This window comes from Podarcis muralis, chromosome 5 (genome assembly GCF_964188315.1).
Source record: "Podarcis muralis chromosome 5, rPodMur119.hap1.1, whole genome shotgun sequence".
NCBI lineage: Eukaryota > Metazoa > Chordata > Lepidosauria > Squamata > Lacertidae > Podarcis > Podarcis muralis.
In genome coordinates this window covers 63098541-63124823 of record NC_135659.1, presented here as the reverse complement: position 1 = coordinate 63124823, position 26283 = coordinate 63098541, and the positions used below count along the sequence as shown (strand labels likewise).

The 26283-nt window shown below is 42.5% G+C and overlaps 2 long non-coding RNA genes across 6 annotated transcripts in view; one reads left to right on the top strand and one right to left on the bottom strand.

Annotated features, from left to right (window-relative positions):
* Nucleotides 1-26283, bottom strand: part of LOC114599347 (uncharacterized) — a 45878-nt gene that overhangs the window by 7699 nt on the left and 11896 nt on the right. The window contains exons 5-6 of one of the 5 annotated variants that reach the window (XR_013392968.1): nucleotides 9421-9543; nucleotides 934-6520 (exon numbers count right to left, since the gene is read on the bottom strand). This is a non-coding gene — a long non-coding RNA (uncharacterized LOC114599347). Of the gene's footprint in view, nucleotides 1-933; nucleotides 6521-9420; nucleotides 9544-16677; nucleotides 16774-21890; nucleotides 24406-26283 lie in introns of those variants that run through there. The other 4 variants (XR_013392969.1, XR_013392970.1, XR_013392967.1 and 1 more) reach the window with 4 other exon arrangements.
* Nucleotides 262-24419, top strand: LOC114599348 (uncharacterized). Its single transcript, XR_013392972.1, has 3 exons — nucleotides 262-401; nucleotides 9412-9551; nucleotides 24343-24419. It is a non-coding gene; the product is annotated as an uncharacterized LOC114599348 (long non-coding RNA).

The window sequence follows — 26283 nt, the reverse complement described above, 5'->3', positions numbered from 1 at the left end:
GAATTTTGAGCTGCGTCACACAGCTCAGAGGGGGAGAGAGAGAGAGAGGGAAAGCAAGCTCTGTCGATAGGTCTACTAGCAACAGCCCTGCTGCAGCAAGAGAGAGAGAGAGCTCATGAAAGAGAAGTGATAACAACATTGGGAAGCATGCTTCCTTTACCCATACAGCATATTTTTTAAAAAAAGAACCGCTATTTTGAAGCTTGTTTGGTACCAGCAGATTTTGTCCACTGATGATACCGGAAAGATGCAACGCAGTTAATCCCGCAAGGGGGGGCATACATAGGAAGGGTTAATGGGAGGAAAATTCTGGAATGTTCTATCCTGCGGCGGCACAAACAGAGGGTTGAGGACTGCACAGGTGTAGATGAACAGAATTCGTGGTTCCTCTTTTTCCTTACGTACGTATCGGATTGGGATGTGGGGTGGGGGAGTTGAACTGACTGTCTCATTTATGTTTGTGTGTGTGTGTATGTGGGTATTTGTTGGGGTTTCTTTCTGTCCCCAAACTCTCCACCCCCAGAACTCTTACACCCCATGTTATTTTTCTGTGGCTAGATACTGTTGGCTGTGTCCTGCGTCACACCAATGGAATGAAGGCACAGGTTGTAAAATGTCACTGCGTAGCTGTAATGCAGATTTGGGGAAGGAAGAGAGAACAGTAGTTTTTCAGAGGTTAACATCAAGGAGTTGGCAGAGGGGTTAAAAAGACAGTCTCTGGATTTTTAAATCTGAGGGACTGTATCTGCATAGTTCAGAAAGTGGCAAATGATGACGCAGTGATCTTTGCCTAGCATGTTACTGGGTTTAAAAAGCATCAGGGGGAACAGGTACACTGTGAATCTCCAGGCCAGCTGAAAGGGACTGAGTTAAGAAGGGAAGATAGCGTTTAGGAATTAAATGTCATCATTTTGGCGTTGGAAAGTTGTTTACCTTGCTCTCTCCGTGTCTCCATGTTGGCAGTCTTCCAGCTCACATGTGATAGTCTTCCCTGTACTGCTGCATCATTAACTGAGTGCCTGAGCCTACACATGATTGGCTGGGGAGGGCTCTTATTCTAAACACACATTTCCATTGGAGGGAGAGGCAGTGGCAGGTGAAAAGCTGCCTCAGATTGGCTGGGGCCAGGATATCAAATCTAAATGTTCCATTCCTCTTGCTTTAAAAGGGGGTCTGAACAATTTGTGACTTAAAATGTTGGCTGTTTGCTTCTCTCCACCCCTCCTTTTCCTTAAATCAGGCATTTTGGAATGTGTCTGTGTTCTCAAGGCTGGTCATTTAAAGAGAAAAGCAAAAAAGCAGGAACTTGAGTATTGTGGATTAGTTTAGTTTATTACTGGTTCAAGTGACGCAGAAGGAAAAACAAATATTCTGTGACTCGAGTTGCATCAGTAGCAGGCGTGTTTCCGGCTGCTGTGAGACAAGCCACGATGACGTGACATTATTATAGGCTTCAGAAGAGACAACAAAAAAGAGACTTTGGTGGGTGGCTATCTCTGTCTGTGAGTGGAAAAATTCTAACTAGGCAGAGCTATTTACATGTATTGTAAACTATTTGGGGCAGTGAGAGTGCCTGCCACTGGTATATATGTAAAAACCTGGACTGAACCAAAACTGAAATGTGTCCTAGGTTACGTCAGTGTAACCTCAAAGTCAGTGCTGTGATGGGATTGAATGGCAACAGAACATAGTGGTAAGATATATGAGGCTTGCTTTCTGTCATTTTGTTTTGTTTTAAAAGGAGGGGATGGAGAGTTCTAAGATGGCTGGAGAACGATAGGTGGACGGTCAAGAAGAATAAACCACCAGATCGAGCCGGGGAGCGGAGTGGGGGGGATGAGGATCCGGCATATAGGTAGACGTAGTGCTTGCTTTAACCATTTCATGAATCAGATTTTCCATTCTGGACTATCCCATAGCCAATCCCAGTCAACCATTTATTCTGTTCTGGAGGATGGGGTCTATCTTCTCTTCTCTTTGGAACCTGCCATGAAATCCAGAGTAACTAGCATTATCACATAACATGAGAGGGTGAGTTTCTTGTGGCGTTTTCTCATAAAATGCTCCAATGAATTGAAGGGTTTACGATGGTAAAAGGATTTGTGTTGGTGACTCACCGGCATAGAGAGAGTCAAGTACAGACAGTCGTTCGGCAGCAGTTTGCTGGCTTTGGAACCAGATCAGATGCATTTTGATTCTCCATCTTAATTTCTTTTAAAGTACTCTGTCTTCTCAAGTGTTGTTACAAGATGTATTCTCACCAGTAGGCTTTAAAAGCCCCAAGAAAGGTGAATATGCATAGTCTTCTATTCACATTTGCTAGCTCAAAGGAGCAAGAGGCGGAGGGGAAGGAGAGAAATAATCAGGAAGCCATTTCTGGAGGCAGACATGATGCGTGGAAGGAGGAAGGCAAGGAGACACAGCAAATACACCCCTCCTATATTATCCCCTCATGCACACCTTCGTTTTTCCTTTCTTATTTGCCTAGTGTTATGCCTAATTTGAAATTCTTTCATTGTAGGTGCACCACTTCTCTCTCTCTCTCTCTTTCCCTCCCCCTCGCCCCCGGTGTGAGCCCTTGCTCTGCAGAGCTGTCTCCTCCAGAGGCAGTCTTGCATCCTGCAGTGCTAGTTCCGCAGAGGAAGGCAACAGGAGGCACAACTGCGATGGCTGCTCCTGGGAAGGGACCGACTTGGTGCTGAGATCATGCTTGTTCCTGGCAGGACTTGGAGACTATAATGCAGCTGGGTAGGTTGGGAGAGTGCTGGGTTAAATTCATTTTGACCGACGCCATCTAAACAAACACCTCTTGTGTCTTCTAGACATGACCACTAGGGGTTACATATCCATAATGGCGTTCCTTAGTATTTTGGGGAGTGAACTGGATTCATAAATGAGGAATACGGATAATACGGATAGAACAAACTCCTCTCTTTTCTTTATTCCCTAAAACACTTTTCTGAGCATGGAGATAGATTTGCTATTTTTCTTACCACGCTCAGATATGTTGGTGTTTGTTGTTTTTTTGTGAATCTGGATTAGGGGGCTTGTTTTTTTAAGCCACTTTCTTTGGTGATCGGTGGCTGCTCCTGCAAGGGAATCTATGGAACCTGAAAGCTACAAGGAGTGAGAGAGGCATAATATTTCTGTAGGTTGATGAGGAAAGCAAGACTGCCCATCTTGTGTGTCCGGAGTTATTCATACAGGGACACTGGAGGCAGGTGAGCCTTGGCTGAAAGTAGTTTGGAAGCTTATGTGGTTTACTTCGAAGTCTGAAAATTTGCTGTTCTCGGCTGAGCTTTGTGACCTTGGGCTAATTTGTTTCTTTCTGCTTGCTTCCGTTTTCTTTTCTGCAAAGTGGGCATGGCAAGAACTGATTCTGATCAATGTTTCAAACTGTATTTCTTTAACAAGGAATACCCCCAAGTCTTTACCGAGACCATAATTCTCCCTCATAGGCCTGGGATTGTTCCATTGCAATAAGACTCCACAGTTTTTGTGAAGTACACTGAGACATGATAGAACATATCAGGGCAGTGTAACAACTCCTATGCATTTTTTAATTGGTGCTATCTAAGCAAACAGCTGGACATGATTCTGAATGGTGTTATTTTTGGTAGTGGTCCATTGTGATGCATCTGTATTTTGCTGTTCTTTGAGAAGGCAGAAGATGCAAACAAAAGTGGGCGTGAGGAAGAAACACATTTTAAAACCTCTGTATTAAAACTACACGTCATTACTCAAAACTGTTTGTGGTGTCTGCATGTGTTGCTTTCACCGCAGCTAACAGCAGAAGAATATAGATGGCGGCAACTGCACTCCTGGCCATTTTGTTGCTGGCAGAGTAGATTCAGTGCTTGCAGCACTGCTGCTGTTAATTTCCACGTCATATCAAAACAGTATTGGGTTTTGTGTCGGGAGCTTTGCTGATGCTATGAGGAGAATAAAGTCTTCTTGAAAATTTCGTTTATCGCTTTTCTCTCTCTTGGTTTCTTAAGAGAGCACATAAAAAAACAACCTACCCTTCTGCTTATAGAACTTGCTTTCCCCCGACCCTTTGAGCCCCTCCCTTGCAAAAATAAAAAACAACACAGTTCCACTTTGCAATTTTTTAATCCAGCGCTTGGGAGTGTTTTGCAGTGGTTTGGGTGTGGCCTTTGTCGACTATTTCCACCTCCCTCCCCAACCTTGTCAAGGGTAAGAAAAAGAAGGTTGGGTTTCTGTTGTGGTTGTGATGATAATGGAAAAGAATGAACTTGAAACTGTTTATTAAGAGGGCCACATATAAAGTACAAGTGTCCCTGTATTAAAGATGGCAATGGAGAATTGTGTTTCTGAATAGGTTAGGTTTGTTGCCATTTAAAAAAAATAATAATAAAAGTAGCTTGATTTTTTAAAAGAAATTTCTCTTAGCACGACTGCTTCCCCTCACCGAATTGCTTGCCTGAGCAGGGGCAATGCCACGCAGCTGCTTGGGTGGCCATTTTGCTGCATCACCATCTACCACTAGCGTATTCCAGATCCCCAGATTATGTTTTACTTGTGGTTCTGAGACATACGCCCAGAACCAACATCTTTATTTTGTTACCAGCCATTCCTTCTGCAACAGTCTGAACTCAAATATGAATTCAAAAGCAATGTGAAACCCTAAATTATGGTCAGAATCAGATACGTGTTTTACCAAAAAAAAGCCTATAATTGCTTGAAACTAAGTTAATTGGGAGTATTCTAATGATTCACTCCACCGTGTTGCATAGCTGCATCCTGCAGTCTCTTGAACTTTCTATTGCAGCATTGTATGTTTACTTGCCAGAGAGATGGGATACTAAATTTAGAAGGGGCATGAATTCCACTTCAGGTGTAATCATATGTAATGATCTATCCCAAATTATTTACTTGAGTCACATTGGAACACCCTGCTTGGTATGACTTGTACAACAATGAAGCCCAGGTGGTGGGACGAGACCCACTAGGGGATAATGGGAACTCTCTGGGTAGTTCATTAGCCTGCTTGTAGTTTGAACTGACAATAATATAGCGCAGGGAATAGCAATAATGTAGCACACGGAATAGTAAATAAGGAAGGATTTCTAGGCTTACATTTGGATGGAAACGATCACATTAAAAAAAACCACCAAGCTAATACTTCGAAAACCATATAGAAAACATTGTTGTGGAATAAATGGATGTTTTGATGTCAGGTCCCCAAAATATTGAGCAATTACCTCCAGGTAGAAAAACTTCACTCTTTCACAAATGTATGCGGGTGTGGAAGTATTTGCATTGATACCTGTTTTCTTGTCAAGACGGCAGTGCATCTTAAGTTGTGCTTTTCTCTGTGGCTGCCATTATCATAGCATTATTGGTAGTTTCTGCCATAGTAGCAGCAGTATATATGTATACAGATAACAGAGAGAGAGAGAGAGAGAGAGAGGGAGAGGAAAAGAAAATGCACTAGCCCTCACTTTTGTTTTGGTACTTTCCTTGCCCTTCCAAAGAAGCAGACAGACTCTCTGGTCTGGCAGACTTTATCTTCCCATGTACTTGCTGCTACTATTTTTCACAGTTTTTGCAAATCTAAGGACCTGATATATTGCTTCTGCTGCCTTTTTGTGGCTGTTGGTGGTAAGATGTCCTCTGTAGTCTGTGGTCTCCATGTTAAAATCGGACCCTGTAGAGAACTAGCAGTTGAACATGTCTAATCTAAATGCGTCACAACATCTCCTGAGTGTCATTGTTTTGGGGAATCTTGTCAGGCTACCCATGGCCACTTATTTGGCTCCAGATAATTTCAGATCTACTGCTAAATTGAATAGCAAGCAGGAAGTGTAAAGGTTGATTGGTGTGGCCTTTGACTAATATAACTGGAATAATATTGCTTGTTCTCTTAATGCCTTCCTTATTTGTTTAGGGAGTTAAACGCTTCTAGTATTTATTCACAAGTGGAATGCAAGTCTGTTCATGTCTCAAGAACAGGTAAAAATAAAAAATAATACATGTGCTTCATAGGTGGCCCTGTGATGTAGACTGCTGCCTTAACTCAGTTAGGGTGTATCCATATGTGGCTGTGGCTCTGGTCCAGACATTTATGACTGTAGCAGAGGATTGCGTGGTCAGGGCTTAGTTCATGAAGCCATTCATTTCTCCCTTGTGTTGAAGTGTGTTTGAACTTGGGGCAGATATGCCCTTATCCCGTCTTGCAGATGATGCATTTGACAGAGTCAAGAGGCCCTGTTGGTGTTGCAGATCATGGATTGAGGCTGAAATAATTCATTGATCATGGTGTCAGTGTGAGACAAAACAACGAAGGGGATTTTTTGTGACCCAAATGTTTAGCTTTCAATTGATTAATAAGTAAATAAATCAGCCTTCTTTTATAATTTTGAAAAATAAAAATAACAGCAGGGCTCCAAAGAACCAATTCTGTGTGCGTGAGAGATAACTGCAGCCTTCTGGTTCATGTAAAGAAGACCTTGTTTTCCACATGGAGGAGAGTTCTTGAAACGGAGTAATGGGGTTGCTAGAAGAAGAAGAAGAAGAAGAAGAAGAAGAAGAAGAAGAAGACCACCTCACAAGGCATGTCCAAGTTCTTGTGTGTACCTAAAGTAGCTCCTTAGATCCTGGCTAACCAGTATCGACCTTTTTCTCACAGTTGGCTTCCTTCATACGTTGCATGTACATATTTTTAAACAGTGTTGTGGGTGATGTGTAAGGAAGTACATCTGTGCTACAGAGTAGAAGGGGAGTGGAAACCACATGGTATCATTGCCCTCTTTACACTGGTAATGGTAACTCCCCAAATGGACTGTACCACTCTAGGCCGTTCTACCTCCTTTTGTGCTTGTGCCCTGTGGTATGGGGTAAAGAAGAGTAACTTTCTTTAACTCCCACTGCTTTGATACAGTGAGGATTTCAGTGCGACAGTCAGAGGCAGATCTGATTGCTGTGGCGTGTAGCGTTGGATCACCAGGGCTTCTCCCACTTCACCTCATTCACCCTGCAGCCAAAGTTTCAAAAATGTGTTCCATGGATGTTTCAAAATCTGTGACGAATTTCTAAAAGGGATAGTTTTCTTTGCACCGGGAGGGTGGGGAGTTGCATGCTGTGTGCACCACAGGGCTAGCAAGGTCATTGGGCATCTGATGAGGGCCACATCCCAGCAAGGCCCACTGTTGGCTCGCAGTGCCTCCCTATTCTTCCTCTTCCTACTTGCTGTTTCTGTGCATTTCCCAAGCATGCAAGGCCTGGTAAGAGCAAAGTGAGGAAGCAGCTGCCTCCACCCAGTGCAGATCAGGCACAGTGCATCGCCACTGCCAAAAAATGCTGAAACCAACACTGTGCACCAGCAGTAGCCATAATTAATGCTAACCAGGGTGTTCATCTTCACCAGGATTTGAAACTAGGATTTAAAGTGGATTTGCAAGCTTTGGTTATGAGAGAAGCTGGCTAGCATGAGGTAAAGAGCCAGCTTTGTGTTAACTTTCATAGGTGATTTAATGAGATCTTTGAAGAGGGAAAATGCATCTGTTCTAGAACATGGTTCAGTTGGAACATTGTCCTAGTCCGTGTTTTTTAAATTCCTGTTAGGGATAGAAGAAGGCACCGCTTTCTGTTCTGCCCTGTTTTCGTCACATGCGTCACTATTTCTGTTGTGCTGCCGTTTGTCTTCTGCCAAAGACTACACTATTTGTTTTGCTGTTTGCTGTGGCGAAGTTACGTAACCTGCCTAATGTACGTAATTAACAGTGTAATCTACGTAAATCACGTCGTTACATTCTTCCATCCCATTTGTTTCAATGCAAAGGAAACTCAATACAAATGGGATTGGGGGGCGGAACATTTTGGTGGCCAGAAAGCAACAGCAAATACTGATCTTATTTGCTGGATTGATTTCCATTCTAGACATGATAAATAAATGGGCAATTTCTGCTACAGTCATACCTTGGGATAAATGTGATTCAACTTAAATATTTCCGGGTTGCGCTCCGCGGCGACCCGGAAGTAACGGAGCACGTTACTTCCGGGTTTTGCCACACGCACATGCACAGACAGTCAAAATGACGTCATGCGCAGAAGCAGTGAAACGTGGCACGTGCACGTGCAGACGCGGGTTGTGTTCGCTTCAGGATGCGAACGGGGCTCCGGAACAGATCCCGTTCGCATCCTGAGGTACCACTGTATTTCCATTTTCATCAGAATTTTCCTAGTTGGTATCATAAGAAGACAAGTGGGGATCCAAATGCAAAATGTGGTGGGGCACTGCCAACAGCTCGCAGTTCCTCGGGCGGGGGGGCGGGAGAGTCTTGTGACATTGTTCAAAGCCCACAAAGGACAGCGAGGGAGAAAAAGGATGCCATCCTTCTTTCTCACCTTTTGAAATCTTCCCTATTATTATTATTTTATTTTGCAGCATGCGTTCCTGCCACCCTAATTCTCACCTTCAGAACATTATAAGATGTTAGAGCATCAAGCAGGCCAATTTCCCACCTCCCTAGTTCCTCCTCACCCACCTACTCAATATAACTAACATTTGTGATGTTCTGCAGCTGCTAGAAGCCAACTGATTATGCTCAGCCTTCTTCTGGCCTGGGGAGGGGATGTTTGTAATTTTTCAAACATTTTCAAATGCATTTCTGCACATCTGGGAAGTCCCCTTTTCACCACCAAACTGAAAGACATAGCGCCATCAAGTTCAGTATTATCAGAATGAGATAAAGCATAACTTCTTTCTCCCTAAGGAATGTTTTGGTTTTTTAACATTGTCAATCATGTTGTCTGTCACCACACATTTTAATTTGGGGGGTTTAGCTTTTCCATTTTGGCTTGCTCCAATTGGCTTGTCTATTGGGGTATAAATCCCTTTGTACTGGACCTTTTTCCAAATGCTACCATAGTTCATGGTGGCTTTTGCAAGGCAGGAGAGGCCTTGCAAAGGACATCCTTTCTTTTGCTTCTGAAAATGAGGCACTAGGCTGCAGTAGAGCCCTTTTACCAGCACCACTCTCTGCAATGCAGCAGGTATTCATGACTGCCACCCCTATGGTCCCACTATGCAGTGGGAGTGAATAAAACACTTAAGGATGTGCTACATTTTCTCCCCCCCACCCCCGCCCATCATTAGAAGTAGCTGAGCAACATGGCTTAACTTTTGTAAAAAGCCCAACCCTTTCTTATCGGAAGCTGTTTGACAACATTGTTCTCATTGACTTCAACTGACGGTAACTTCTATTGCTTCACGGAAATATGGCCCTTTGATGAGAGAGGGGGAGTTTTAAAATCACGAGTCAGACGTTCAAGAATGTGATAAGCACTACAGTTTTAAATAAGGAAACATAAATGTGGGGAGTTGGTTTTTTACTTGTGTGCTGTTTCTTCTGTTGATGCCAACTTCCTTTTGCTTTATTTTCCCAGAATTCTTACCTCATGAACAATCTTATATCAGATGCGCAACAGACCACAAAGTTTGGAGAGAATGATGCCTAATAGCAGGAATTCTGTCTCGTCTGGTAGATGATGCTTGCCATTCCTTCGTCCCATCAAAACCTGATGTGGTAAGGCACAGGAGTGCACATAAGCTTCTGGTTTCCTGCTATTTTAAGATCTTGCTTTTTCAGAGTATGATGCAAATTCTTATGGACCCAAATAGAATCATTGAAGAAAAGAATTCAACATAGAAAGTATGAACAAATGAGATGGCATTATCGGCTGTAACTCTTTTAATTTGTTTACAGTTATTAGCTCCCTTCTTTATTGATACCCATATTATTCCTTGCAACTACCATCTCTGGGCACATACTTGATAGTCATTACCCAGTGAAAACATACTTGATTTTTCCCCTAAAAAAAGTGGGATATAATTTTTAAAATAAAAATATAAAATGGGGACATAGGACACTCTGTTATACTAAGACAGACCATTGGTCCATTTAGCTCAGTACTATCTGCACTTCCTGACTGCAGCTGTCCAGGGAGCCCACCACTGGGGTGTTGTGTGAGCAGAAGGAAAGGAATCTCGGGACCACTTCTTGGATTGAACTAGGCCACAGATAATGCGGAAAAGAAAATACTTGGCTACTGGTTGTATAGCAGGTCCCTTTGAATTTCCTCCCTTCCCAAATTTATTATCCACTTGGAATAATTCCTATAAAAGCTCCAGTTCCCATCCAGTGGCCTTTACATAGCTGGGAACGTAACTTTTGGAACTGATGGGTTCACTTCTGGTTGGAAAAGTTCAACTGCGGTAAAGGGTAAGGAGGCAGGCCTACTTTATGTCTGGGAATAGGACCAGAACCCTGCAGGAGTCTTCATCCAGCTCCACCCCCCACTGTGCCAGCCTCCTGAGCCTGCCCGTAATTGGTCAGTTTCACAGGCAGGCTAAATTCAAATTTCTACCCCACACCCTCAGCCAGCGGGGAGAGGTCATGTCATCTCCCGCCAGCTGCTGGAAGCAGAGAAAGGAGCCTGGCGGTGGCAGCGAGCCATGCCACAGCTGCCGCCAATGATCCAGGTGAGCAGAATTTCTGGCAGGAGTCTTTCCCATCCCTATCTGGAGATGCCAATAGTTGGACCTAGGACCTTTTGAACGGAAAGCATGTGCTCTGCCACTGATCTAGGCCCTTCCCCACATAAAATTAGCTTTCCTGTGAAAACAAAAAAAAATCCTTCCAGTAGCACCTTAAAGACCAACTAAGTTAGTTCTTGGTATGAGCTTTCGTGTGCATGCACACTTCTTCAGTATCTGCATGCACACGAAAGCTCATACCAAGAACTAACTTAGTTGGTCTTTAAGGTGCTACTGGAAGGAATTTTTTTTTGTTTTGACTATGGCAGACCAACACGGCTACCTATCTGTAACTTTCCTGTGAAGTCATTCTTCATTGACCTCTCTATCTTGGTCACGTTGCCAGAGTTTCTTAGGCTCAGTATATAAATGATTAATCTTTAGATCAAATTGAACAATTATCCTTACTCTTGCAGATGAAGAAGAGCAGTTTGATTTTCAAATTGTTGTGTTGGCTAAGGCTCCAGAAAAGTAAAGAGACTGCGGAGAAAGAACGTTTTGAGTTACTTGCCTTTGGGCCAAGCGACACATTACATGTGGTGTCCTTCAGATGATGTTGGACATCAACTCCCAACATCCCTTACCCTTGGCCATGCTGACTGGGACTCATGAGAGTTGGAATCAAGCAATAACTGCAGGGTACCATGTTGGCTTTTCCTGTGTTACATTATTCATATGGTTTGCTCTTGAGTGCAACATTTTCCTAGCACTCAAGAGCAATATCTAATGTATCCCCTGAGCTGGATCAGTACCAGGGAGGGTGTTAACCCTTTGCCCCCCGCAGTCCCAATAGAAACTGGGCCTAGTATTTGCATGGGGGGAGCTCCATTCACTCCACTGGGAGCATGTAGCTAGGACTATTATGGTGTGCTCAGGCCTCAGAGATGGAAAAGAGAACAGAAGCGATTGGCAAGTAGTTTGAAACCAGTGGATTGGTCAGGCTTTGGTGTGGTTGCCTGTTTGTTTTGCAGTGCCTATTGAATCCCAGGGTACATCTTCACCCCACAGCGTCATCCTTTCTGCATTGGATCAGCAGAGTATTTACAAAAATCCCAGCTACAGAAGTGAGGTTTATGAACTTAGGCTGTAGAAGCACAAGTCCCTTCATTATGGATGTCTGCAAAAATCTCTTAAAACCCCCAACTGCAGATGTCGTCACTATTACCTGCTGGGACAGTTCTTCCACCTTACCTACCCACCAGCAGACTGGAAGTTGCTCCCTGTCTCATTTGTTTCCTGGTTCTCTCCATTTAGATAGTCAAAAATGCGAGATTCCGTTCTTATTTTACTATTCTTTTTCCTTTGCTGTTTCCAACCATTGGCCTAACTTTTCAAGGAGGTACTGGTTGTTTCTGGAGAGCCTCTACAATTTTCAACCCTTCTCATCTTAAGAAGGTATTGAATTACAGACGGACTTGAATTACAGAGAGTGACAAGTCAGCCTCCAGGGGAGGAAACAAAAACATTGCTCCAAGGTTTGTGGAGCTCAGATACTGAAAATGGGGGCAGTGATTAATGGCTGATAATTTTAAACCAGGGTCCTTATATAACAGCTGTCAAGTTCTCAAGAACTGGGTCTTACAGACAAGTAACCTTACCTAACATATTTGCCGGTCTCCTGTGGCACATTCAACAACAGGATACAATTGAACCATTCCCTCGTTAGGCATCGGGAAAAGAGAACATTGGCATAGATACCACTGATTTAAAGAACGGAAGTGCTTCATGGTTAAATATTTTATTAGGACATGAAACTCTGAAGTTCAGTTCCTTGCTTTGCTACAGAACCCTTTTTGTAGTTCTAGAAGGATTAAGCCTCTGTAAAACTGGGATAGTAGTGCTTCTCTGCAGTATTTTATAGTGGTGACTTGTGTGACTTGCTGGTCAAGCAGTCCTTACATTTCCACATATACTTAGGGAGCATTAAACTAATTCCAAAGCTGAATGGATTTCAGATAGCTTTGTAAAACCAACATGGAAAGGGAAAGTCTTATCACCTTCTGCTTTAGTTGACTTAATATTACATTTAATTCCTTTTTTTCCATACCTGGAAAAGTACCATGTGCCCTGTAAAATAAATTTTAACATTTGCTATCCCTATCTTGACATAAAGCAAACTTGGGCAACTAATTTTCCACTTGGAAAGAACAAGCAACCGTTTAAGCCAAGTATAACCAAGGCATGTGGTATGAAACCTCAATTTACTTAGAACATGTATGCTTTGGATACATCACATAAGATTAATTATTTGCATAACCTTTTTACTGCTGATTATCTGAATCTGGCCAATATATAAATATGCATTTTATGTAAGGGGGGAGGCAAGTAATACTTTATTATTTAAAAGAGTGAGATTCCCGGAACCAAGAGTTTGTGGAATAGAGCTCCTTATAGCATCAATGGCCCAAATTTAGTTTTAACTTCAGCAAAGTTTTTGTGGTAGAGTTTTATGAAGTATTTAGCTGGATAAACTTTATGCAGTACTAAGTGCGCACACATACGTAAGTAGCCACCACTGGCGTATTTATCACTAGTTCTCCACGCTGTAAGGGACATTTTATCAACATTTTACAGAAGGATACTGAAGGCTCAGAGAGACAGTGCAACTTACCTCACTGTATATAGGAAATCCCTTGCATGCAGGCTAGTGCTCAGGCTACTATAGTTCACAATAGCATGAGTTTGTCAGTTGATAATGTTTTGTTGTCAAATAGGCTTTGATTTAATTTCTCCAGCTTGCCGAGTTGTTCTAAACATCAAGTGGGGGTGGGGCACATTTGAACATTTAGAATGTGCTCTTCATTTTTAGTGTCCTGTAGTTACCACCTATCCCACCTGGTATACAAGGTCAGCTGAGTCTACGCTTAGTTCATTCTTAAACAAAATGAGCTGACTTATCTTTATGTCTTTTAGCATATTTAACTGGGAAGAAATCTTACTATATTAGGTGTAAATTGCTTCTAAGTAGGCCTGTCTAGGATTGTGCTGCATGTAGCAGTTCTTACCCTTATTTTGCTACAATGTAAGAGACATTTAATATAATTGATAGATGACTAAACTTCTTTGAAGGGTTGTGTGTGTTAATGCTACTATACACTGTACACTTATTTGGGATGTCATTCCCATAGAACCTGGTGAGACTTCTGCATATGATTGTGCTGCTAGAAAACATGGTTGCAGCTTAAAAAATGTCAAGCTTAAATTTCAAACTAAAATGGGGGCAACGGGAAGTCTTTTATGTCTCAGTTGCTCTTTCTTTTGGCACGTTGCATCTCTTTTCAGCCTACATTTCAGCTTGGCATTATTTAGCTTCTGCCCTGAACTGATCCAGTGAACCTGGAGATCAGGAGAGGACTTGGGTCTTTGAAATTTCAGTGGCGCCTTGTGCAAGGCCAAAATTCTGTGCATGCCCCCCCTCACCTCTTGTTCTGCTCAATTCACTGCATCATAGTTGTGACAACCTACAGTGCCCCCTGGGCTCGGTGCTCAGTGCAACAGAACCAAAATCCGCCTCTGTGGAGATGTTATTGAGTCAGCCTGCTGTATACAGTTTCAGAGATGGAATAGATAGTGGGAGTTTGTTTAGTGCAAGAAGGTTAAGCATCTGAACAGAATGGGTTTCTTGGGCTTTGATTCTGAAAAGGGCTAAAACAGGCTCATCTAGGGGAAATGCAGGAGCTCATTTCTAATCTTACCATCTCCTAGAGTTATACCTGTCTGATATCAGACTTTGTGCCTTACAAGGTTGAAATATAAGTGGGAAATTGTACAGTAAAAGAAGGGAAAGCAGAAGAGGCGTTTCAATGCCAACTCCAATGGCAACTCTGAGGGAAAGTTTCTTTACTTTGTGAGCTTCTTTGGCAGCATTTACATAGGTATTTATTTTCTGTTGTGTGAAAGTTCAAATATAATGTGGAAATTAACAATTACGGAAACGTCAGGAAAACAGAATAGAACTACCATGTGAATACAGCCTTTGTCTGCATCAGTAGCTGATTTGAACAATAACAGTGCAGTATTCATTCGAGCCCATAAGTGTTGCAAAAACAGAGATGTATGAAGTTTATAAAGAGCTCTCTGATTAGGAGCTGAGTATCATAAGAGACATTGATTTTGGGTAAAAATTACTTACCAGCAAACTGTTAAATAAATAGTTGTGACCTCCTTTTAAATAGTGCAAGCAGCTTGTCTCTGAGCAGAAGTGGAAGCAGACTTGTACACTGTGTTACAGGTCAAGACTTCCATTCTCATTCACTGCAAATCTCGTTCCATTGGTTCTAATTTGCTTCCATTTACTTTGAGAGCTTTATGTTCTGGATGTTGCTGTTAATTATTTTACATTGCTTCATCTTATAAAAATACACTTAAAATTAAAGTAGTACCGTATTAGCCCAAATATAAGCCGCACCTTTAAAACTGGAGGAGGGAAGAGAAAAAATACCCGAATATAAGCCGCTCCCTTCCTCGCTGCTCCTGGCTGCATACTAGGGGGGGGGGCACACTACGTTGCTGGCAGCCTTTCCCCTTCCTCGCTCTCTCCCTTCCCGGCCTCGGGGGAGAGGATGGGGGACTACGCGCGGGGCGGGCGCTGCTTTGATGCGCTCCTGGCGCTGTTCGCCCTGTGCTCCTGGCTGCATACTGTAAGGTCACGAATATAAGCCGCACTTTAACTTTTCATGAATGGAATTTGGGGGGAAAGTGAGGCTTATATTCAGGCCAATAAGGTATTTTTGGAAGACTAGTGAGAAGGCTGCAAAAATCTACTGTATGAATAAATTATACAAGTACAGTACGAATGCATCTTATGTGAAAATTGCATATACTGAATCTCTTGGAGCCACCCCACAGCTAGTAGGTGTTTTGGAGAAAGAGAAATTCCTTCATACTCTCAGAGCCTGCACATCAAGCAGGCCTTGCCCGCTCAAGCAAGGCAGAGAGCTTAAAAGCTCTTTTCATTCCAGGTAACCATAGCAGACCTAGCACGAAAAGAGCTTTTTTAGGCTATCTGCTTTGCTTGAGGCCTGCTCAGTATGCTGGTTCTGGGATGCTCGCACGAAATTTTGCAGCAGCTTGCACGGCCTTGCATGATAGATGTGTACAGACAAAAGAGGAAGAAAAACTAGAGAAGCTGCTAAAAGACAGAGGGCTCTTTTAATCTTTGAAAGATGGAAGCTCTGGCCAGTTAAACTTTCCATGATAATATTTGCATTTTAAATATCTAAACAGAAAGCAAATTATCACTTAGTAGTTGGTAAGTTCAATGTGAAAATTGTATTATAATTACAGCTACAACATTTAATTGTTTGATTAATGGGTTACTCAATTTTTAAAATTTATTATAAATGAAATGGCTAGAAATATATGGAATGTCCATATTAAAATTACTGACTTTAGATTGCTCTGTCGAATGCACTTGGTTAATTACCATATCTTAAATCTATTTGTAGTCCTGATTCATATCCATAAGAATATAATCACAATCCACTCATTCACTAACCTGTTGTTCATAACTTGTGTTCAAATCTTAGCTTTTAAAAAAATAAGTATAATTAGTATTGGGGGTGGAGAATCAGATCCCATAAACTATATTAGAAAGCCAGATTGTAGTAATCTGGGTGGAAATGTTTATAGATACTGTTGTCTATATGGGGTTACAGGTCAAATCAATATGATTTCTCTGCCCAGAGTAAAATGAGAAACTGTCACCTCTTACTTTCATATCTGACTATTATAGGAATTAATAGGATGGGAGCAGAGAGTAAACCCTATAGAATGTACCTTAGCCAGAATGGTTACATAGCTGGATGCATATTACCTGCCCAGCAGGCCATAGGAAGCTTCTGATGGAGCCAAGACTTGAATCAGGAGTTGCTAAATCTTGGCCTATTTATATATGGCCTGTGACATTTCCCGTAATAATCCTGGATTCTCATCATACATAGTGCAACCAAAATGCCATCTCTTGAGCAATAAAGGCTGGTGGGGGAATCTGGCACTGGGCCATCATGTCCCTAAAATATATCACTGAGGTACTAAGAATGACACACACATCATCAAAAATATTATTTGTCTTGCCATTGATACTACATAGGAATAATTCAAACATCACTGTCCCATAAAGAGACTATAACTTTTTAATCAGCCCAAGTAATCTATCAAGGTGGCGAATAGGACTTACATGGATGACAATTTTTTTTGCATTTGTTCATGGCCTGTGGATCAAGGGAAGACGGGGGTGAAGCTTGTTGATACATTTATTTATTTATTTATTTAAAGAAATAGTCTGCTCACATTATAATATCAGATCAGTGTACAGAAAAACAGAATGTAAGGTATGCATCAAAACTAATATTTAAAATGTTCAATGCTATAGGATGAACAATAATTTAAAATTTCATTCTGAAAGGGAGTAGGTAAATCTAAGTGTCTTAAGGCTTGTTTCTATATTGTGCTAAATGGCTACCCCAGCAGGATTTTCACTTGCACAAAGAGACTTCTTCACTCCCACATACACCCCTCACCCTCCCACATTTGCTCCAGAATGGATTTGTGGAGCATGCTGGGAGAGTGGGCAAGTCCTGTTGCACAAGCAGAAATGCTTGTGTTGATGGGATGGTTACTTAGCACTACATTTGTTGCAAGCCTTAAGCATGCATCTGAAAGACTGGATTGCTGGAGCATTCCTTATCTCTTAATTGTATATATTCCACATTAAAGGGACCACATACTGAAAATTGTACTGCAGGTGGACATGTTAATTGCAGGAACTCTTGGGACTACCAGGTCGTCTTTTGCAGGGAATGTTGTGGCTGGGCCGGAGCAGAAGAGAGGTGGTATTTTAAGAAGCCTGGTTCCAAGTTGTTTAGAGTTTTGTAAACTAGAAACAACACCTCGAACCCAGCCCAGTAGCATATAGGTAGCTAGTGCCGTTGCTTCAACTAATCTATCGTAGAAGCTTTGAAGAAACCCAGCAGATGTTTTGCTGAGGATGTTTGGGGAATTGTTGAGTTTTCCCTTGCACTAATAGTAGCCAGTTTTCCAAAGAATCACCACAGGGAGACAATCCTTTAGACTGCTTGGGCAGTCTAATAATGTTGTGGTAAAGTAGCCAGAATTGGCTGGAGTTTCTTGCTAATCTGGTTTCTGAAGTTAGGCTGTCATGTGTGATTATTAGTACATCTATTTCAAACAATGTATGTAGCTGTGCTGCAGAATGGGTATCTTAAATCGTAGACAAATGGATGGATGGGTTGAATAGCAGGATAGTATGAATGAGTGGGAGAATCCTAGAGCTCTTCAGTGAGAAATTTCAGGCATGCCTGAAAGCTAGGAGGAGGAGCTGGAAGAGCTGATACCTCAGTCCCATACTGTATTTCTATAGCACATTGTTGGAGTGACTGCTTATTTCAGCTCCTATTGTACATTCTTGCTAATGATTAGAAGACAGGGATGTAGCCTGACAGCTGTGCCACAGGAAAGATGAAAGAGCAAAGGAGAGAGTGAGGGTAGGAAATGTGGTAGAAGTTGCGACATAAAGCTCAGGTAAACGGAGCATGGATTAGACAATGACCAGTCAGAGCAATAGAAAATTGGGCTTAGGTGCTTAATTACAGACAGAGCTTAATGGAATCAGAACAGATAATTAGGATGTGTTCACATCCTTAGAGCACAGAAATGTTATTTGTCACTGTGTTTCACAGCTCTCCCCCCCCCGCCCCGCCCCCGTTCATATCACCTTAAGGGCTCACATGGTTGTGAAGCTAGTTTGAGAAACAAAGCATCAAACATTAGCATCCTAGAACAAAGTACAGGATATATATGTTATGGATAATGTGGTGTGAACATGTGTTAAACACCCAGCACTAGAAATGCAGTGAGTGTTCAGTGAGTGTTCAGGCTCAATTTCAAAAGATGACAAGTGGTACCAGCAAGAAAACATTGGATTGTAACCTCACTTTCTAGTGCAGTTGCCCCTGTAGAGGGTTTCACCAACCAGCCATGCCATCTCCCAGGATTCTGTAAGCTAACGTAGCTGGTGCCACACCCATTTCATACTTTCCAACTCTCATTCTACACTCCATGGCTAATGAGCATATTCAGTCCTTATTGACGGGGGTGGTGGGAGCTTGCCCGGTTACATTTTTCAACAGGGTTGGTTTTACTGGTTTTTGGGGGTGTTTTGTTTGTTTGTTTGTTTGTTTTTGGAATTCTGCAAAGCTCAGGGTATTCCCAAGTATGAGGATACCTTCATCTTGTTTTCTAGTGGCTATGTTTCTATCAGCATTTGCCACTTGAATTGTTAGGCAGAATGATGTCACATCCAGGAACACCCATTTCACATGTTATCATGGTCTGTGTCCTTGCAGTTCAAGAATAACTGAAGAGAAAGAGTACATAGAAAGAGCTGGGTGATATCTCTTTTTCTTTAACGCAGTGTGTACATGACTGTCTCCAACACAACTGAGATTATGGTTTTCTGGACCTCACCAGAACTAATACATTGCCAACATGTTACTTTGCTCAAAAGGCTGCATGTGGAATAGCATCATGTAACCATTTGTTTGTTCTCACAGCACAGAGTAGAATCTTACTGTGATGCCTCATTGGCTTGTGTGGAATGATTATCTTGCCTTTCCGGCATGCTTGACTACCTCTTGTTTGATTTAGGAGGAATAGCTAGTGAAACAGTAGAAAATCTCTTCTCAGCACTGGCTGATCAGAATTTGGCAGGCTTTCCTGAAGGAAACAAAATGGATTCGTGTTGATTCAGGTTCCTTTCAATAATACATCTAGCAATCCGAAAATGTATGAATCATCTCACTTCTTAATAGCCGATGTGTCCTTTTTTGTCAGAACTGAGTGAACTTTTAAAAAAGAATCTCCATATGCAGCCATTTGAGCAAAGTAACATTTTACTCTTTATAGAAGGGTGGTCCAATGTTCTGCCGGCCTGCAAGGCGTTTTTTGGCAGCCCCTGGCAAGGCAGGGAACAGGAAGCAACTCCTTGGGCAGGAGCGGCTCTAGGAAGGAGGTATGAGGGCTCTGACAGGGTCTTTGAGTCCTTGTGTCTCCTTCCCAAAACCTAGTTAGTGCTTTCCCAGCTGTGGAAAGGAGGTGGGAGGGCTCTAAGATCCTGTCAGAGCACTCATGTCACCACCTCAAAGCTGGGGTAGTGCTTACTGGGCTTTGAAAAGGTTGTCCTTCAGCTTGATGCCCAGTGCAAGCAAACCAGTCACACTGCCTTAAATCCAGTGCTGCCCCCGCCCCTCAGTGCCAGGAAGGAGGAAATGAAGGGCTAGGCGAGAGCTGTCCCTTAAGCGGCAGAGACCTGGAAATGGTGGTGCTGCTGCTGGTGGTGAGTTGGGGGAACTCCTCATTGTCTCTGGAGCTCATGGGTCAAGGGCCTGGCTGGGGAAGAAGGGATCAGTGGTGTGGGGAGGAGCAGTGGAAGTTTGGGGCAATCGGGGTGGGTATATCTCGGCTGTGTGGAGTGTGAATAATTAATTGTAAGGCTTCCACAATCCTTCTATAGGTACAGTAATACCTCCACAAACGTCCGCCTTGTCTAGCATCCATTCTGGCAAATGTCTGTGGCAAACCCGGAAGTATCAGAATGGGTTACTTCCGGGTTTGCTGCTCACACATGCGCAGAAGCACTAAATCATGCTATGCACAGATGTGCGAACCACTCTGCGCACGTACGCAGACGTGGCGCTTTGCCCTGCGTCCTTTTTGGCTAGTGGTCAGGGCTCTGGAACAGATCCCAGCCACAAAACGAGGTACGACTGTATATTTCTTTGCCCTTTATTGTCAATTTGTGCTGCCTGCCTCTAGTTGGAATCACTGTTGGAGAGTGTAAGAGAGAAAACAGATGGGGGTAAATAATATTAGGGCAAAGAGGAAAAAATCATGCATGCTTTTCTCTGTTGTTGTTTAGTTCTCTGCAATGAGAACAATAGTAGTGCAGCCTCTGCAGCAAGAAAACGATAAAGGATAACTCCACACTCCTTCATTCATTTCTGTGCCCTTGAATAAGGTGATTTTTGTGGCTCCCCACCTCCTACCCTTTCATTTAGACTGAGATTAGGAAGACCAACTATGCTGTCCCAGGGTATGGTCTGAAGGCACGTGAGGCCACCACTTTGCTGAAACAGAGCAGATCTGGGTGTATCTGGTACCTGGATGGGAAAGCTCCTGGGAACTGTATGCGTGCCACTTTGGGATCCATGATGTAAAAACGGTGGGATTTAAAATTTAAGAAAATGCAAGTGAGTGATACCTTCATTCTAGTTCTGCTAGTTTCCATTTATGTTGTATTAAAAAGATCTCTAAGGAAACAAGTTTTCCCATTGAATTCAATGGAACTGAAAACATAGATTTGGATATGTACAATAGTTATGACTGTGGTACACAAGAAGTATCTCTCTAGCAAATATCACCCATCAATAAAATCAAAAGGGTCCTACTGTGGGATTCCCGAGCTTCAGAGATGCACAGTTTTGCCCTTAAGCTGCATTGCTCCCTGTTGTCATATTAGCAAATCCTCCTGGACCACCATTTCAGGAATGCTAGGTTAACTCTGAAACATCTAACACATTTTAGCCAATCATTATGAAACGTTTTGTTGAGAAAGAAAAGGGGTTTCAGTTGTTGAGTCACCAGTAAACTATGTACCTGTTGAGTACCTGTTGAGTATGAAATGTTATTTAGCTCTAGGCAAAGGCAAAATAGCCCGGTGCTAATTATCTTGCTGTGAACAGGAAAGAATGTGAGCTGACCTACAGGTAGAAGCCTGTGAATAACGTCCTATGGCATGTTTAGTACATTATAGCTGGAAGAACAGCAGTGAAGGGGTTGAATAAGCCTATTCTCTTGGACCTAGCAAACAAGTCTCCTCCTGTCCATAAATGAAATTATTAAGAGCCATCTTGGTCAACTGACTGATGCAATTATTAGACAAAAACTATATAGATCACTTATTGTTAGCTATCGGGTGCTTCTTTTCCTCAGTGGAATGTCTTGTTCTTTTTTTTAATCCTAGAATCCCTATGGTCCACCAACACATTTTAAATCTATGAAGCAAGAGTGTCTCTTCAGTAGTCCTTAACAGTCAATGCATAACTAATGTGTATTAAGTTACGGATGGGTAGCTGTGTTGGTCTGCCATAGTCAAAACAAAAAAAATTCCTTCCAGTAGCACCTTAAAGACCAACTAAGTTAGTTCTTGGTATGAGCTTTCGTGTGCATGCACACTTCTTCAGATACACAGATACACTGTGTATCTGAAGAAGTGTGCATGCACACGAAAGCTCATACCAAGAACTAACTTAGTTGGTCTTTAAGGTGCTACTGGAAGGAATTTTAATGTGTATTAAGAGATCTTTAATGGGCATTCTTGCTTAAGAATGTGTCTTGCTGAATCAGTTTAAGAAGCACCTGGTCCAGGAAACAGGCTGGTATCACAGCTCTCAGCAGCTGCTAAGTGAAAAAGCAGTGTCTCTAGATTGTATTCATTTGTGCCTATTTCCTATTTGGTCTACAAATATTTATATTTTGGTTAACAATGTTATATTATAAACAGTGTGTAGTCATTTTTAATATAGACAACTTGCATGAGGGTTAGGTTCCAGGGACTGTGCGAAATTGCTTATAGCCAGAACAACCCCACAACTGAACATGTGCGACCATCAGTGTTTTCCTTCTAGAAAAAAGATGCCGGTATGGCGGACCCTTGAGTACCCCCAGAAAAAAAGCACTGGTGACCATTCCTACCTTTCTGGAGCTGGCGCACTGAGCGGATCTTGCCTCCCATGCAAGGCAGAGAGTTTTTAAGCCCAGAGTCCTGGTGAGACTTTTCCAGAGCCTGGGAAGCAAGGCAGAGAGCTTAAAGTTTTCTGCAGTGGGAAAATGTGGTGTAGAAAGAGCTTTCAAGCTCTCTGCCTTGCATGGGAGTCTTTAATTTGTGCGATTGCATGCTGCCAAGCTGCCAAACATGTAAAGCTATAATTGCACAAGTTAAGTGTGCGCAGGTTGCAAGTCAACTGTACTTTCTGTCAGGTGTTTGTACACAACTTAGGGTGCAATTTGTAGAAACAGAGTATAAAATTAAAAGCAAAATATCCATTTGTGGGGGAGGGACATATGGCATGCTTATCTCCCTACACTACAGCAGCCAGACTCAGGAGAGGTGAAGGGAAGAGCACAGGAAGTAACTGCATCATTCACCCCTCCCAAGTGGTTTTCCTGTGACTGGCCTTCCCAGAACTGTATGGAAAGCAGCCAAAGGAAAGCTGTAACCATTCTAGATAACTTAAGAACCAACCAGCCACTTGATGGGTTTGGGTGCTCTTACCAGTACTATGTTAATTATAAACAACCTCTTCATTTATTATTCTGTGTTTTCCACACTTGCCAGAGAGTAGTTTCCTCTAGGAGTGCTACACTGGAAGTCCTCAGGAGGAAAATGTGAATGCTTATGATAAGCTTTCGCTTCATTTCTTTTTCCAATGCCTTATTACGGCATTTCAGCCACAAACACAAGAATAGAGCACAGAGTCCTTGTGTTTCATAATCTCTCCAGCTGGTCCTATTTCAATTAAAGAGGAAAAATGAGGTACTACATAGCTGTTACAAAACATCTTACGTGGCAGCATGATAATTTGCATATGTGGTAGGAATCCAGGAAGGCACCATCGCCTGGTTCATGTTGACATTTTACTTGTCCTTAAAAGGACTTGGTGGAGGGCGGGGGAGAGAGTGAAAGAGCTGGCAGCTTGCTATGAGTATTAAAAAGAAAGAACGAACGCTATTTGCTAATAACTGTAGTTTGCAAGGTGAAATTAAAACATTGCTTCATGGAAATTGTTTGGTTCTTTAAAAATGCCATCTGTCTGAAGATTGGTGGTTTTAAATATAGCCTCCAAGCACCTTTTATACAACCTCCAGTGCTGATAAGGAGCTTGATAAAAGCTTTTATCTATGCCAAAGGGAGATGTTTCATGCTAACAAGTTTAAAGCCATGTAATCTCTACTGTCCTTAACACCCTAGTAGGAAAAGGGCACTTGTCTTGAGATTTGTATAATATCCAATAATTTGCCTTCCTCCTCCTGTTTTTACTTTGAAAACCTGCCATATAGAGTATTTCATCTTTTGTCATGCTATTAAAAGAGAAGTTGGCTCTTTTTAGTTTGTCTGAGTTTACTAATCACCAGAGCATCCAGATTGTTCACTCAGCTTGGCTTCTTTATATTTTAAAGTAACCTCTATACCAGGCTTCCTCAGCCTCAGCCCTCCAGATGTTTTTGGCCTACAACTCCCATGATCCCTGGCTAGGAGGACCAGTGGTCAGGGATGATGGGAATTGTAGTCTCAAAACAGCTGGAGGGCCGAGGTTGAGGAAGCCTGCTCTATACTGTCTCTCATGAATGTTCAGTCTGAGATATCCCATATTATCTCTAAGTAGTTAAAATACTGTTTTTAAGTTCCATATATGACTGCTGCAGGAAAAAATGTTGTTGCACTAGTGTTTCCTGCAGTAGCAACAAGTAATATAGATGTCATACACTTGTTGTGTACACACATCTTAAATTTTCATGTACATGATCTGGGAAATCTGATAGGATAGGGTTCTCAAATGCATACATATAGCTGTTTAAAGATTTGTCTCTGGGGCAGAGAATTCTTTGTTTGGGTTATGTTGATCTGAAAAGTGCAATTTATAATTTATACTGACAGTGTTATCAAAAAATCATAATAGGCATTATTCTTCCTTACTCCATAGGTTGGCTATACCTTGCTGTTACAGCTCGAGTGGAAAGCTGCCACGTATCTTTGCTGAATAAATCTAAGGACGAGAAATGTTTCAGATTCCATTCGTTTTGCTCCTGAAGTTTCAAGTAGCTGAAATACCAATGCTTGTACTGGTACAAGGATGGCTACCTTCATTGTTAGTAAGTATAAAACTGCAGATCACATACAATGCCATCCAGAAACAATTGAAACAGGGTGGCTCAGCTCTACTCCTGGAATTGCCCATTTTAGGGCCATTTGCAGGACTCTGCTGGCAGAGATAATGCTAATGGGCCTTCTGCTTAGATGTGGCAGGTGGAAGGAGGAGGGGGTAGGCAGTGGTAGAGTGACACTTGTGGCAGCTGACAGTAAGGTGGTTCAGCTGATAGAAGCAAGCGTAGAAATGCCTCTGCTCAATCCAGCCCCGCCCCCCAGCTTGGAGTAAGTGAGGGTTGGACTGCAGCCTAACTTGTGGCCTCCTGATATTGCTACACTGCAACTCCCATCATCCCTAGCCCGCAAAGCCAATGGTCATGTATGATGGGAGTTGTAGTCCAACATCTAGGAAATCAGTTTCCCCAATTCCAAATTAACAATAGTATGTTTGAGCCATGCGAGGATAAGCAGCTTGTAGATTGCAGCCTAAATAAATTTAATTTAACTAAAATGATAGGGTGGATAACAGAAATAATGAATTTTTCGCTCCATAAGACGCACCTGACCGTAAGATGCACCTAGTTTTTAGAGGGGGAATGCAAGAAAAAAATTATTTAAAAGGAGCACTGAGCACAGCCTGTATGCATCCCAGGCTCTGCTCAGCTCTCCCTTTCACGAGCCACAAGGAGCATGTGTGTGGCGCTTGCAGGCTTTTCCCCAAGGAGGGAGAAGGGCAGCCTGTCACTGACGGGCTGCCTTTCTCCCTCTTCAGGGAAAAGCCCCCAAGAGCCACACACATGCTCCATGCGGCTCTTTAAAGGGAGCGCGGCTCTTGGGGGCTTTTCTGGGAGGTGGGGGAAGGGACAGAGCTTTGCGCTCTGTCCCTTCCCCCACCTCCCGCAAAAGCCAGGGATAGCCCTGCGGAGGCTTCACGCGGCTAAGCCAGAAGCTAGAACAGCTGTGCAGCGCTCCCTCTAGCTGTTCTGGCTTTGGGATAGCCGCGCAGCCTGCATTCGCTCCATAAGATGCACACATATTTCCCCTTACTTTTTAGGAGGGAAAAAGTGCGTCTTATAGAGTGAAAAATACGGTACTCCATTAGAATGTGGAGAGGGGAAGGTGCTTCATCAGATGAAAAAGTAGGAGGAGCTGGTTACAAAACATTTAAATTCTTCACAACTTTTTAAGTTTTACTGTCACTAGGTGCCCTACAAAAATTGACGTATGAGCCTATGGTCAATTTATAAGACACCATCAAGAAACTGATACATCAAGAACAATGATGCGATCAACAGAAAGTTAACACTGGTAACGATGCCAAAACCTCTTTTTCAAATCGCCATATTACAGCTGGTTCAGAAGGGCCCCTTCATAATTCTGCATTGATGGAATGAAGTTAGCAACTTAAGTGATTTATCTGATACTCTCCTAAAACCTAAAGTACTCCATGTGAATAAGCTGTAACCTGACATTCAAAGGGGAAATCTAAATATGTCTGTGTGCACAAAAGATATGGAAGAAGGCTATGCCTGACTTGTAGCAAAAAGCACAAAAGATGAGCTACATGCAGTGGCTGTGGCACCAGTCCAGGCAGCTCAATAGCCAAAATTTTATTGCGCCATGCCACTGCTTCTTCTAACAAGCCAGGCAGAACCACCCCTGGGCTACCCACTGAATCCTTCTACTCAGCCACAGGAAAGCATACCAAGTTGATTGCATGAGAAATAAATCACATGTCAGCTCTCCATTTGATAGTCAGCACCTTCACTGTGTTGCT